The 13,535-nt window shown below is 43.4% G+C and overlaps 1 long non-coding RNA gene across 1 annotated transcript; it reads left to right on the top strand.

Annotated features, from left to right (window-relative positions):
- Window positions 1-4,766: 4,766 nt before the first annotated feature.
- On the top strand, window positions 4,767-12,845 carry LOC127911662 (uncharacterized). The gene is made up of 3 exons (XR_008078801.1): window positions 4,767-4,943; window positions 5,747-5,865; window positions 12,342-12,845. It is a non-coding gene; the product is annotated as an uncharacterized LOC127911662 (long non-coding RNA).
- Window positions 12,846-13,535: the final 690 nt, after the last annotated feature.

Below are 13,535 nucleotides of genomic sequence, written 5' to 3'. Positions count from 1 at the left end.
CGTATTATGTCTAGTCACAGAGCTTATGACCCAAATCGTATGAGCTTTCAATCACAAAAGGGGACATCAGGCTCTGGATTGCATCCAGGATCACCTTTGATCCTGTAGAATAGATTGTATTTGTTCCTTTCACCTAGCTGTGAGTCAGTTTTATGGTAGTGACTCTCTTACACACTGACCTACTGGCTTATTCATCTCCAATTAATTGGTGTGTCACACACATGGGCAAAATTATCTAATTCAGCTGAAAAGTGAACAACGGGCACCCAGTCCCCCTAGCACACAGGGCTGGCTGGCTGGCTGGCTGCTACCCAGTGTGCTAGGGTACGTATGGTCAGTGGGGTGGGTCGAGTGAGTGCCTCCCTTTTGTAAGCGATTGTTCAAGCTCAATTGGCACTTCTGTAACGTTGCTTTGTCAGAGGGATCAGCAGACAGAATGGGTTGGGCTCTGTGGCACAGAAAGAGTTTCTGAGTGAAATCAATCTGGGTGGGATTAGTACCACCATTTCATGATTGTGGCATGAGCCACCCCAGCTTTGTTGGATTTAGCCGATGTAGGCCTTTCCCATCCCTGGAATCAGCAGTTTGCCTCCACACAGGAGTGGGAGACAGTGGGGTTAGCTGTTTGGAGAAAAATGTAAATTCAAAGATAAGTGTCGTATAGGCAGCGAAATAAGGACGAACACCGGTGTTGAAGCTCAATTGTGACTTGGAGAAATACCCATCAAACCTAGTGGTCAAACACGGAAATGGTTCCAATAATTTTTCACATTGTGAATTTTACAAACACTTCAAACTAAGTATGTGTTTGGTGTTGGCTTACCTCGGACAAGGTGAATTTGATCGGTATATTTGCCTCAATTTGCTCTCAAATTTCAAATGCTAATTTACAACGAAGACCTCCGTGAGACAAATCCCTGCAGGAAGCTCCTGCACATCATCTCTAGCCTACACTGTCATTTACCGTTCACCAGCACGATCGGAGACCTGTGCCCAGTCCATGATGAATCAATGTGCAGTATTGAAATGAATTGAACAAAGTGTTGATCCTCTTCCATCCCCTTTCTCTGTCTTAGCTAGCCACTGACTACACTTTAGCTAGATAGTTAGCATAGCAGTAGATCAACAAATAATTTTGTATTACTTAGCCTGTACAGTATGTCGACTTTGGTGTCTAATTCAGACCTTATGGCTTTCAAGGATAAGCAGAAGAACATTTAAAGGAGAGAAGACCACTATGTCTTGCCATGTGTAAAAGTGCAGCTATAGTGAGGGGCAATGTCATTTCTAACCAGGACTGCAGTGCAGGAGAAATATTAGCCCGCGCAGAAAAGCACAATATTGAACTTCACTCAACTTTCTAGAATTCTCAGTGTTAGTTAACACACACATGGGCGTCACATGCCCATTATTTTAGAGGGGGCATTAGTACTTACTACTTAGAGGGGGCACTAAGTCCTGGTTGGAGAATTTTGCATTTTCCAAACACTTGAAACATATTTTTCCAGCAATCTATAGCCATAATCATTATGCCTAATTCTATGTAAAAATATTTTTTACATTTTTTTAATTTTACCTTTATTTTACTAGGAAAGTCAGTTAAGAAAAAAATCTTATTTTCAATGACAGCCTAGGAACAGTGGGTTAACTGCCTGTTCAGGGGCAGAACGACAGATTTGTACCTTGTCAGCTCGGGGATTCGAGATTGCACCCTTTCAGTTACTAGTCCATGCTCTAACCACTAGGCTTCCCTGCCGCCCCAGTACCATGCAAAAGTTTGGACACACTTACTCATTCAAGGGTTTTTCTCTACATTGTTGAATAATAGTGAAGACATCTAAACTATGAAATAACACATATGGAATCATGTAGTAACCAAAGAAGGTTTAAACAAATCAAAATATATTTTAAATGTAAGAAGCCATCCATTGCCTTGCACACTCTTGGCATTCTCTCAACCAGCTTCATGTGGTAGTCACCTGGAATGCATTTCAATTAACAGGTGTGCCTTCTTAAAAGTAAATTTGTGAAATTTCTTTCCTTAAATTAAGACTATTTCAGTGGGTCACATATACACACTAAGAAAGTGTTTAACGTAACCCTGTTGGTGTTAAAATTCTGATCTCAAATTTGCTGTGTATGCCAACTTCATAAAATTGCGAGGTGGCTAGTATTACAGAGAAACAACTAAACCTGACAGTTTATTTGTTAATCAAAAAGGAATTAATAGACTACATACTGTAGCTTGATCAACTGAATTTATTAACACAAATCCTGTGAGGACTGCACATCAACGGCATCTAAAATCAAACGAAACGCTGTGCTCCACTATACACTCTTTTTCCTCCTACACTGACGATACTGCACACACTTGAGTATCTAACAATCTGCCCAGCATTTCTTTGCTCTGTTCACATTGGAAGGAACCCCTTACTGTGACACTAATTAGAAATAATCATGATAAAACGTGGGCATGTCTTCTTCACTGCACACACACACACACACACACACACACACAAACACACACATGGGTTGAGCAAGGAAGAGAGATACATAAATACTCAGGATGCATACCAGGCCAAATATATTTATCCCGAGGTAAAGAATATGACAGAGATGCCGTGAATTTGATTAAGCATAGTCACTATAAAGATGTCATCAAGTCCGGCAATTGGCATAGTTGGTACATTTACATTTACATTTAAGTCATTTAGCAGACGCTCTTATCCAGAGCGACTTACAAATTGGTGCATTCACCTTATGACATCCAGTGGAACAGCCACTTTACAATAGTGCATCTAAATCTTTTAGGGGGGTGAGAAGGATTACTTATCCTATCCTAGGTATTCCTTAAAGAGGTGGGGTTTCAGGTGTCTCCGGAAGGTTGATTGACTCCGCTGTCCTGGCGTCGTGAGGGAGTTTGTTCCACCATTGGGGGGCCAGAGCAGTGAACAGTTTTGACTGGGCTGAGCGGGAACTGTACTTCCTCAGTGGTAGGGAGGCGAGCAGGCCAGAGGTGGATGAACGCAGTGCCCTTGTTTGGGTGTAGGGCCTGATCAGAGCCTGGAGGTACTGAGGTGCCGTTCCCCTCACAGCTCCGTAGGCAAGCACCATGTTCTTGTAACGGATGCGAGCTTCAACTGGAAGCCAGTGGAGAGAGCGGAGGAGCGGGGTGACGTGAGAGAACTTGGGATGGTTGAACACCAGACGGGCTGCGGCGTTCTGGATGAGTTGTAGGGGTTTAATGGCACAGGCAGGGAGCCCAGCCAACAGCGAGTTGCAGTAATCCAGACGGGAGATGACAAGTGCCTGGATTAGGACCTGCGCCGCTTCCTGTGTGAGGCAGGGTCGTACTCTGCGGATGTTGTAGAGCATGAACCTACAGGAACGGGCCACCTCCTTGATGTTAGTTGAGAACGACAGGGTGTTGTCCAGGATCACGCCAAGGTTCTTAGCGCTCTGGGAGGAGGACACAATGGAGTTGTCAACCGTGATGGCGAGATCATGGAACGGGCAGTCCTTCCCCGGGAGGAAGAGCAGCTCCGTCTTGCCGAGGTTCAGCTTGAGGTGGTGATCCGTCATCCACACTGATATGTCTGCCAGACATGCAGAGATGCGATTCGCCACCTGGTCATCAGAAGGGGAAAGGAGAAGATTAATTGTGTGTCGTCTGCATAGCAATGATAGGAGAGACCATGTGAGGTTATGACAGAGCCAAGTGACTTGGTGTATAGCGAGAATAGGAGAGGGCCTAGAACAGAGCCCTGGGGGACACCAGTGGTGAGAGCGCGTGGTGAGGAGACAGATTCTCGCCACGCCACCTGGTAGGAGCGACCTGTCAGGTAGGACGCAATCCAAGCGTGGGCCGCGCCGGAGATGCCCAACTCGGAGAGGGTGGAGAGGAGGATCTGATGGTTCACAGTATCGAAGGCAGCCGATAGGTCTAGATGGATGAGAGCAGAGGAGAGAGAGTTAGCTTTAGCAGTGCGGAGCGCCTCCGTGATGCAGAGAAGAGCAGTCTCAGTTGAATGACTGGTAGGCTATAGCTTGAGCATTTAGATCAGGTTTAATTCACCTCTCTCTCCAACAACCAACCACAAATGCAACAGGGTACGACTGCATTACTACCATCCCTAAAAATGGGAGTCGTTGTACCAAAGGAGGGAATGCAGGCGACACGTTTAGGTCTGCATATTATGCCCATAGAAACGCATTGGGTTTATTCTGGACGGATTTTGGCTAGAGTGAGCCTGCTCGCTTCGCCTCTTCTTCTCTGCTGAAAAGGGCGAGCAAAACAGTGCACCTCTGTCTTACTATATGTAGCCCATCTATGTGATGCTGCCTGGACAGAAATAGTATGACATGCCAGAGGCTGCTCTTTTTGTCCAGACAGCATCAGATACATAGTCTACATATACTGAGACAGAGAGGCGCTGTTTCGCTCGCTCGGACGCTTTAACTGAGTTTTATGCGTCTTTCTGTCCGTGCGTGTCTCGGTCAAATAACTGATAAATATTAAAATATTTAATTTCGACGGGCAACAAGGTACGGTAGGGCGAGCCAGGCCCATAACGCCGGAACAGACAGCCAGTTGTCGGTTGGAGCACGTCTCTAGAGTCAACGGATGGGCGAGTATTAACCCTGCTGTATAATTCATTGCGGCCAGCAGATCGAACAAATGGCTAAAACGAAATAGTCACTCGAATCATGAATCACACGAATCATGACTCTCGAGTCAGTAGAAAGAGTCGTTCAAAAAGAACCAATCGTTCGCGAACTGGCGCCGGGCTGTCGTCACCGTCACGGCTCTCGTTGATAGGCACTGGCGTTTGTGTCGCTGGATGGGCTGGAGCGAAACTGGGTTCATTTACAGCATGTGGCAACAGAGGGCGAGAGACAGGACGGAGAGACCACAGAGACTCCAGGAACTTCATGCCAATTTGGTGAGGATTACATCGCAGTCTTGCAACGCATGCACTATCGCGTTGAATGGGGTGTGATTGGAGGTGAAACAAGGACTTGAGATGTAATTTATGATTTTTTTTTGTCTCAAAATGTGCCTACATCATTGACAAATAAATACTGGTATAGCCTTTATTTATGTAAAAGCGAATCACGTTGTGGATACCACGTGTGTGTTCGTCATAGGCTTAATTGCAAACACATTTGCGCGTAGGCAGTAGTTCGATTTGGAACGGAGTAAAGGACTGGTTAGAATAGATAATAGGCGAATAAGAAATATCCGCAAAATTATATGTAGTCTACAGCGTTGTCTTGGTGGAGGCAAGAGAATGAATTAGACAAGGAAAGTCGGGCGCAAGCTTCTACAAAGCCCATGTTTAGGTTTGAAAGAAACAAAAGGAAAGTGGAAAAACTCGCATCAGTACCAGTAAACACCCAGACAGAGAGGCAGACGAAAGACAGCCAGATTTGACAGCCCTGATAGCGACTGTTATTGGATGACACTTTCATAATTTTAAGACTATATCCGGAAAATACAAGTTTGTCTACACTTTTTTTGCAATATGCAATAGGCTCCATGTAATTGCATTCCTTCTGGCGTCTGAAAAGTCTGGAGTGTTTCAGAGCGTAGTGGTCTCAGCAAAACCACTTCAAAAGGCATCTAAAGACAGGGGTCAAGTCTCACCAAGAAGGAAAACTTGCCAGTAGAAATGAAGTGTTCACAAATGTCGTATCATACAGGATTGTAGTTTACTGAATAGTTATTGTGTGTTGTGTCTTGCAGCTAAATGGAAAGAGAAATAGACGAGCGCTGTCCAAAATAACTTAAATAGAGGGAAAGCCAGGACTGTGAAGTGGACCACGCAGAACGGTAAAGATTCCAGAGGCGAATGACCATTGAAGGTAAGCACCTGGTTGAGTGCCGTAATTATAGAATTTAGCCTAGGTCTTATCACAAGAATAAACAATGCATCAAAAACGTAACAGAAGTAACTGACCACGCTTGCATTGGATTGCATAACCGTATAAGCATGTTGAATACACCTATATTTTGCTGTTACTTGAAACCTACCTTAGGCTATTACATGAATAATTAAACAGCAACTTTTTAAAAATGTTGTTTTGTGTACCAATTAGCGAGGCCTACTTTATAATTATTCACCACTGTATGACAATATCTATGATATGTGGGTCCTTTAACACCCCCCCCAATTGTAAATGGTGGTAAAAAAGAAATACACTTTCTGTCAAAGTGACAGAAAGTCGGCCTAAATGGTTTAAATTCCCCCAAATACAATTGTAAAATGTGATATTTCAACATATGCATTTGTGTAAGTTTATCGTGTTTTGAACAGATCTTTTTTAAATTTCTTATAAATGTCATCCATGGCCGCTTGTTATGAACATTTGTCTGTTATTCATTCAAAGTGTTGTGTTTCTGTTACACTCAGAGGCTGAGAAACTGACGATTGAGCTAATCTGACATACCAGTGCGACCTAAAATGGCCAATGATATGGGCGATATGGGCACCGGTGCCATCAGACTTTTAGCTCTATCTTTGGAACTCTATGGGCTATCTACTCGGTTCCAATTGCATCTGAATAGATGAGACTCTTGTCTTGTTATACTGACATTGACTGGGAGCTAAATATCTATTTGAATTATTATATATATATTTTTTTGTTTGTTCGTTATCGTGGCTGCCAAATCTGGGGGGCTTGGCAAATCTGGGATGGCTCCATATTTATGTTTTCAGATTATTTTTGTCAACAACTTGTTGCTTGACATAGTCCTAAAGTTTCAGAAGGATCAAAACATTTTTTTTTTGAAATTGACATTTTTGACCACTTGGTCAAATATTTAGGAGCATGTGTGACCAAAATCTCTCTCTCTCTCTCTCTCTCTCTCTCTCTCTCTCTCTCTCTGTCTCTCTCTCTGTCTCTGTCTCTGTCTCTCTCTCTCTCTCTCTCTCTCTCTCTCTCTCTCTCTCTCTCTCTCTCTCTCTCTCTCTGTCTCTCTCTCTCCCTGTTTCTCCCTGTCTCTCCCTGTCTCTCTTTCCCTGTCTGATTTTCCACTGCATGAGATGTGAATGGTGGGATGTTCAGATAGTGTTGACATCGGTTCCTCTGCTCTGTTTTTTTATCAGCTGTGGAATTTGAACCTCTCTTCCTTGGGTGAGGCCTTTCCTGCTCTGTGGAATATGTTAGTCTCCTGAGGGGGCTGGGAGTGTGTATTGATAAACGGGGCTTTCCAGTGGAGTTGATCACCAAACATTCCAGGCTGCTGAATGGAGGGTTAGCGGGCCAGCTCCGTGCAGATGGGAACCATATAAGACGCTGTTTGTCTGTGTGTTGAGCAATAGCATGCACACACACACCCTCCGACCCCCCCACTGTTCAACTCTGCATACCCCGACCAATGCATGGGGCAGGAGGACGTAGGGAGGGCTGTGTGTGTGTGCATTCTACTCTCTATCAAGGGACAGAGAGCTGCCAAAACCAAGGGATGTTTCATAACAGTCTGATTCAGTCTTGGAAAGTTACATGCAAAGACAAAGGAAGACACACACAAAAACTGCATAGTGCACACATGTGGAAACTCTCTCACATATGCATACCCCTTGTCACCGTGGCAATCAAACACTCACAGAGAGACTCACAAAGATATACGCCAGATCAAAGTTCTTCTCTCTAAACCACATGATGTTTGTCACTCTGCTGCAGTAATGTCGTCTCAGGGAGAGGGAGAGAATGAGAGAAGATGGTGGAAGAGAAGCAGGTGATTGTGAGAGAGAGAGGGATGGCAGTCATACAGTTTCTGTTCTATTCTTTCTCTCTTTGTTTGGCTGCCACCCGGTTTTGTTTTTTAAACAGGGTGTCCGTGTGCAAAGAATGTGTGCGCGGCTTGCGTGTGTGTGTGTGTGTGTGTTTGTATGGTGGCAGAGAGGAGAACTGGAGCCGGGATAGTGTTTGCCCAGAGAGGAAAGAAAGAGCACAGATCCTAAGGAAGAGAGAAAGGACATGTTTGCGTTTCTGGGGTAACATGGCCAGGGGAACAACAGAGAACAGAGAGTAACACACAACACTGAGTCAAGAGGGCTAGATATTGGGAAAGCCTTTGTTTTGCCAGTACAATATATTGTGTGAGTTGGGAGTCAGGCACTAGGTCAGTTACAACACCTTGTGCAAAAACATAGAAAACCCGATGCTCTGCATAACAGACAGACGGACAGACAGACAGATTCATCTCCTTGCCATGTCTCTTACAGTAGTAGGCCGCTAGCTTTCTAGTTCTTTCCAGCGTCCTCTGCTCTTCGGGGTGAATCCTAACTTCCACTTAAGTAGAATCTTCACTCAGTCTCCCATTGATATTAACGCATGACTAAGTGAAAATTGGTAGGAAGACTTCAGTGGAAGTTTGGATTAGCCCCTTAAAACGTAGAGCCTCTTAGGGATCCATTGGACATCTGAATCCATTGACATCATTATTCAGGACACTCAAGTTACTTTGTATGTGTCAGAGGTCTGAGGCTACTGCAGCTGCTACTTCACCACGTTTGTGCATAGTTATGTAATAACACATCTACAAAGCACTGCCTTTCCAATAGATACATATTTTTTGATTTGCATATTTTATTGTAGTAAAAACAAATATACCGTTTGTAATAATATACAATTATATATTTACACACACATCAAATTCATGTACTGTATATCATGCATGAAAGCTTACATTCATGTTAATCACATACAGTTGAAGTCGGAAGTTTACATACACTTAGGTTGGAGTCATTAAAACTCGTTTTTCAACCACTCCACACATTTCTTGTTGACAAACTATAGTTTTGGTTAGGACATCTACTCCACAAATTTCTTGTTGACAAACTATAGTTTTGGTTAGGACATCTACTCCACAAATTTCTTGTTGACAAACTATAGTTTTGGTTAGGACATCTACTTTGTGCATGACACATGTAATTTTTCCAACAATTGTTTACAGGCAAATTATTTCACTTATAATTCACTGTATCACAATTCCAGTGGGTCAGAAGTTTACATACACTAAGTTGACTGTGCCTTTAAACAGCTTAGAACATTCCAGAAACTGATGTCATGGCTTTAGAAGCTTCTGATAGGCTAATTGACATCATTTAAGTCAATTGGAGGTGTATCTGTGGATGCATTTCAAGGTCTACCTTCAAACTCATTGCCTCTTTGCTTGACATCATAGGAAAATCAAAAGAAATCAGTCAAGACCTCAGAAAAGTCTAGTTCATCCTTGGGAGCAATTTCCAAAGGTATCACGTTCATCTGAACAAATAATAGAATGCAAGTATAAACACCATGTGACCACGCAGCCATCATACCGCTCAGGAAGGAGACACGTTCTGTCTCCTAGAGATGAACGTAGTTTGGTGCGAACAACAGCAAAGGACCGTGTGAAGATGCTGGAGGAAACGGGTACAAAAGTATCTATATCCACCATCCACCTGGTGCACGTCACTAAATAAATGGAATCATGAAGAAGGAAAATTATGTGGATATATTGAAGCAACATCTCAAGACATCAGTCAGGAAGTTAGAGCTTGGTCGCAAATGGGTCTTCCAAATGGACAATGACCCCAAGCATACTTCCAAAGTGGTGGTTTCAAAATCGCTTAAGGACAACAAGGTCAAAGTATTGGAGTGGTCATCACAAAGCCCTGACCTCAATCCCATAGAACATTTGTGGGCAGAACTGAAAAAGTGTGTGCGAGCAAGGAGGCCTACAAACCTGACTCAGCTACACCAGCTCTGTCAGGAGGAATGGGCCAAAATTCACCCAACGTATTGTGGGAAGCTTGTGGAAGGATACGAGAAACATTAGACCCAAGTTAAACAATTTTAAGGCAATGCTACCAAATACTAATTGAATGTATGTAAACTTCTGACCCACTGGGAATGTGATGAAAGAAATAAAAGCTGAAATAAATAATTCTCTCTACTATTATTCTGACATTTCACATTCTTAAAATAAAGTGGTGATACTAACTGACCTAAGACAGGGAATTTTTACTAGGATTAAATGTCAGGAATTGTGAAAAACGTGAGTTTAAATGTATTTGGCTAAGGTGTATGTAAACTTCCGACTTCAACTGTATGCTCACAAGCACACAGAAACAAATTCAAGCCCTCTGTATAGTGCATACATACACAGAAACTCACAATAGTACTCAGAATCTCTCTCACACACACACACACACACACACACACACACACACACACACACAGAGGGGACAAGAGAGGGGCAGCAGTAGAGATAGGCCCAGCTGGTGTTCCCAGAGGGGGGCCTCTCTCTCTGACCTCTCCCCCGCTCTGAGAGCCCTAGGTTGGGCTAGGGACAGGGCCTGAGTGGATGTCCAGTCTGGGTCCCAGGTCCAGGGTGACGTAACAGATAAGCCTGCCTGTTGCTCAACTCTCAACTGACACACTATGAGGTAAGAGCTCAGCGCTTCTGGGCCAAAGGTTCAGCACAGCTAAGTGTGTCTTGTTTCTTCTATGGGTATTTTGGCTTCCGACACTGGGTTGTAGCATTGTTACATCAGCCAGACCAGGTGAAGCCATTCCTGATGATACTTACATGCGGCCTAACCTTGCCTCGGACTTGAGTGTCCAAGACAGTGTCCAAGACATATTGAGTGTTCAAGACATTCACCTTCCTCTTTTGGCAATTCAAAGGTACACCGTATACACTTACCCAGTTCCTAATGACATTATCCCTCTGCATTTGTAATGCTCTCACAGTGTGAACACTAAGAAGTGGTGAAAAATATCTGCTTTATGTGTTGGATATTGATGCCTGTAGGTTCTAGTATGCTAGATACTAGATATTATTGCAATTGGGCAGTGGTGGGCAGTGTCCTCAAATGCCCTTACTATACATTGCGGCCATTCACTCTTGGTCCCTTCACACTCTGTCCTACTGTGCTTTTGCCTGCCCGCACACTGTTAGGTAACTAGTGATGCTTTTCCACTGCAGGGCCGTGCCGTGCTGGGCCGTGAATATCACAGTTCCTATTTCATTTCCATTTGCCCATGGCCCGCTTGATTCCTGGAACCAAGCAGGATATTCAGCCCTGTTTGATATCTGGTACTGACCTCGAACCAAGTAGGCTGGTGGGTGGGTTTACAAATGGCCGTACTCAATGATTGGTCTTGTGCAATTATATCGCAGTGTCGCTCGCGTATGTTGACACTCATGTACAAGTCACTGGCGCCATTTTTATAAGAGAAGGTCAATCTGACCACGAACGGTACAGCCAAAGATAGAACTTGGTACAGCGGCACAAGTGAATAACTCTCAAGCCAAAAACAAATAATGGAAGCAGCAAATTGGTCAGTTGGAGAATCCAGTGGCAACTGGATTCTCCCACCAGGAATGAAAAGATCTGGATAGGGTAGCCGAGATGGGATTCCATCGGTCAGTAAAACAGTGCAGGGAAAAAGTTCAGAAACTCAAACAAGAATATAAAAAGACCACAACAGCAACAGTGGATCAGACAGTGATATTTGAAGCCATGATGACGCCGAGCAGCGATGATCAGCACGGCAATACACAGTTTTTTTAGCCAAATTACTATCTAGCTAGCTACCAATGTCTTCAGCGTAGCTAGCTGTAGCTTGTGAGAGTGAGCACTGTGCGAGACGTGAACTAGGGATGACAACTTGTCATGTAAATATCCATGGAAGGCCAACGCTGTGGACTTAGTACATGTTTGACGTTAGCCGGAGTATCTGACTTTACATTATACAAACATACATAGAGGACATTCCTGAACCTACTGACTCAGAGGAAGCTGCATGCTCGAATAGTGAACCTACGACCTCAGAGCTCTGCACCCCCAGACACCCGGCGTCCATCGACACAATCAATGCTCCTGCAACTCCTGATCCCTGCACCCCCAGGCACCAAGGGTCCATTCTTGGTTGGTAAACAGTTCACTGTCAATTGTTTAGCCCTAATCGCACAACTTAGCAGTCTTCAACAGGGGTGGGCAATCTCATCCACAGAGGGATTTTGTTATGGCAGGATTATGATCCTAAACATTATTCAAGGAGTGTGGATCTAGGAATTTATATATAAAACTGTTAACACTGATTCAATTAATCAAATTATGGCCCAATACCTTGCCTTTATTTGCATCATTGGTGTATCTGGTTGATCTGATTGGCCCCACAGAGGCCTTTACGGGATAATATTTAATACATTTGATGAGACAGTTACGGCTGGAGAACAAAACTGAACTCACACTCGCTGCCCTCAGGTTTGCTTTGGAGTGTGTGCCTTATCATTCCTGACCTTTTAACATGTCATTACTTCTGCCTAAATATTTTCCCAGGGGAAGAGAAAACGCACTGCAAGCAAAACCAGTGAATACCTGAATTTCGTGAGTGAGACTGAGGACTCATACCTGGAGACACTTGAGGCCCAGTGTCAGCAGCAGGATCAGCTCTTTAATCAGCTGTGTGATGATGAGGCAGCAGACAGGACAGCCAGGGCTGCTGAGATGGCCCAGACCGCCTTGTTTAATAACACCTACATAGCTGTATTTGGACAGTTTGTCCAAGCCATAAAAGCTCAACGTGTCACTAGACTAAACTGGCTGAAGTTCTTATGTAAAATGCTTATTTTTTTATTTTCTTAAATTTGCTCTACACCAAACGCATCGTGAATGTGGTTTTCAATTACTGTTCATTGAATTTAGCCTACGGTTAAACAATTAAAATATACATGTTGGAGCAATACATTTCTTAAACATGCTTGTGTTGATTTTAACTGTAGGAAATAAAGATTAGACATGATTTACACACTTTTGTTAAAAAACAAACGTTGGTCGAACATAGATACACTTGTGTAGTAGGTTATTCACAGGAAGTAAGAAACAAAACTTATAAGAACATATGTCTAATGGTAAAATGAACACAAGGGAGTATATCAGTACTTTATTAATCAGGGTAAAATCATGTGATAGGGGGTGTAGTAACCAAAAAGGGAGAGACCCACTGAACAAAGTGGCCAGGCTTGGTCTGTCATGCTAATAGTTTGGTTTTGGTCCAGGCGCTTTGTCCAAACTGTGTTGGTGGAGTTGGGTGTCTGAGAAAATCATAAAGAAGGAAAAAAGAGAATCTGTCATTAAATATTGTGTTTGTTTGTCAGTGGGACATCAACTCACCATAGCATAGTTGGAGATAATGATAGTTGATTGGGATGATTACTTATCATCTGATTAGGTCAGGAAGTGTTTCTCATAGGAGTGCTAAATGACTCTTGCAGTATTGAAGGAGGACAGCTAGCTATTACACGTGCAATAAGGTGCAGTCCTGCATTATTACTCTTGCAATATGTAGGCCTAGGTATGTACAATGTATATCTATCACAAAGACAGATACACATTATGTAGCCAGCTAGATAGATACATTGTGCATACTTCCTAGGGTCCTGTCACACACTGTATACTGCAAGAGTAATACCGTATTGCAGGACTGCATCTTATTGCAAGAAACTGTAATGGCTGGCCTCATTCCAAATAAGT

Source organism: Oncorhynchus keta, chromosome 25, assembly GCF_023373465.1.
Source record: "Oncorhynchus keta strain PuntledgeMale-10-30-2019 chromosome 25, Oket_V2, whole genome shotgun sequence".
Lineage (NCBI taxonomy): Eukaryota > Metazoa > Chordata > Actinopteri > Salmoniformes > Salmonidae > Oncorhynchus > Oncorhynchus keta.
This window is presented reverse-complemented; position numbering and strand designations above follow the sequence as displayed.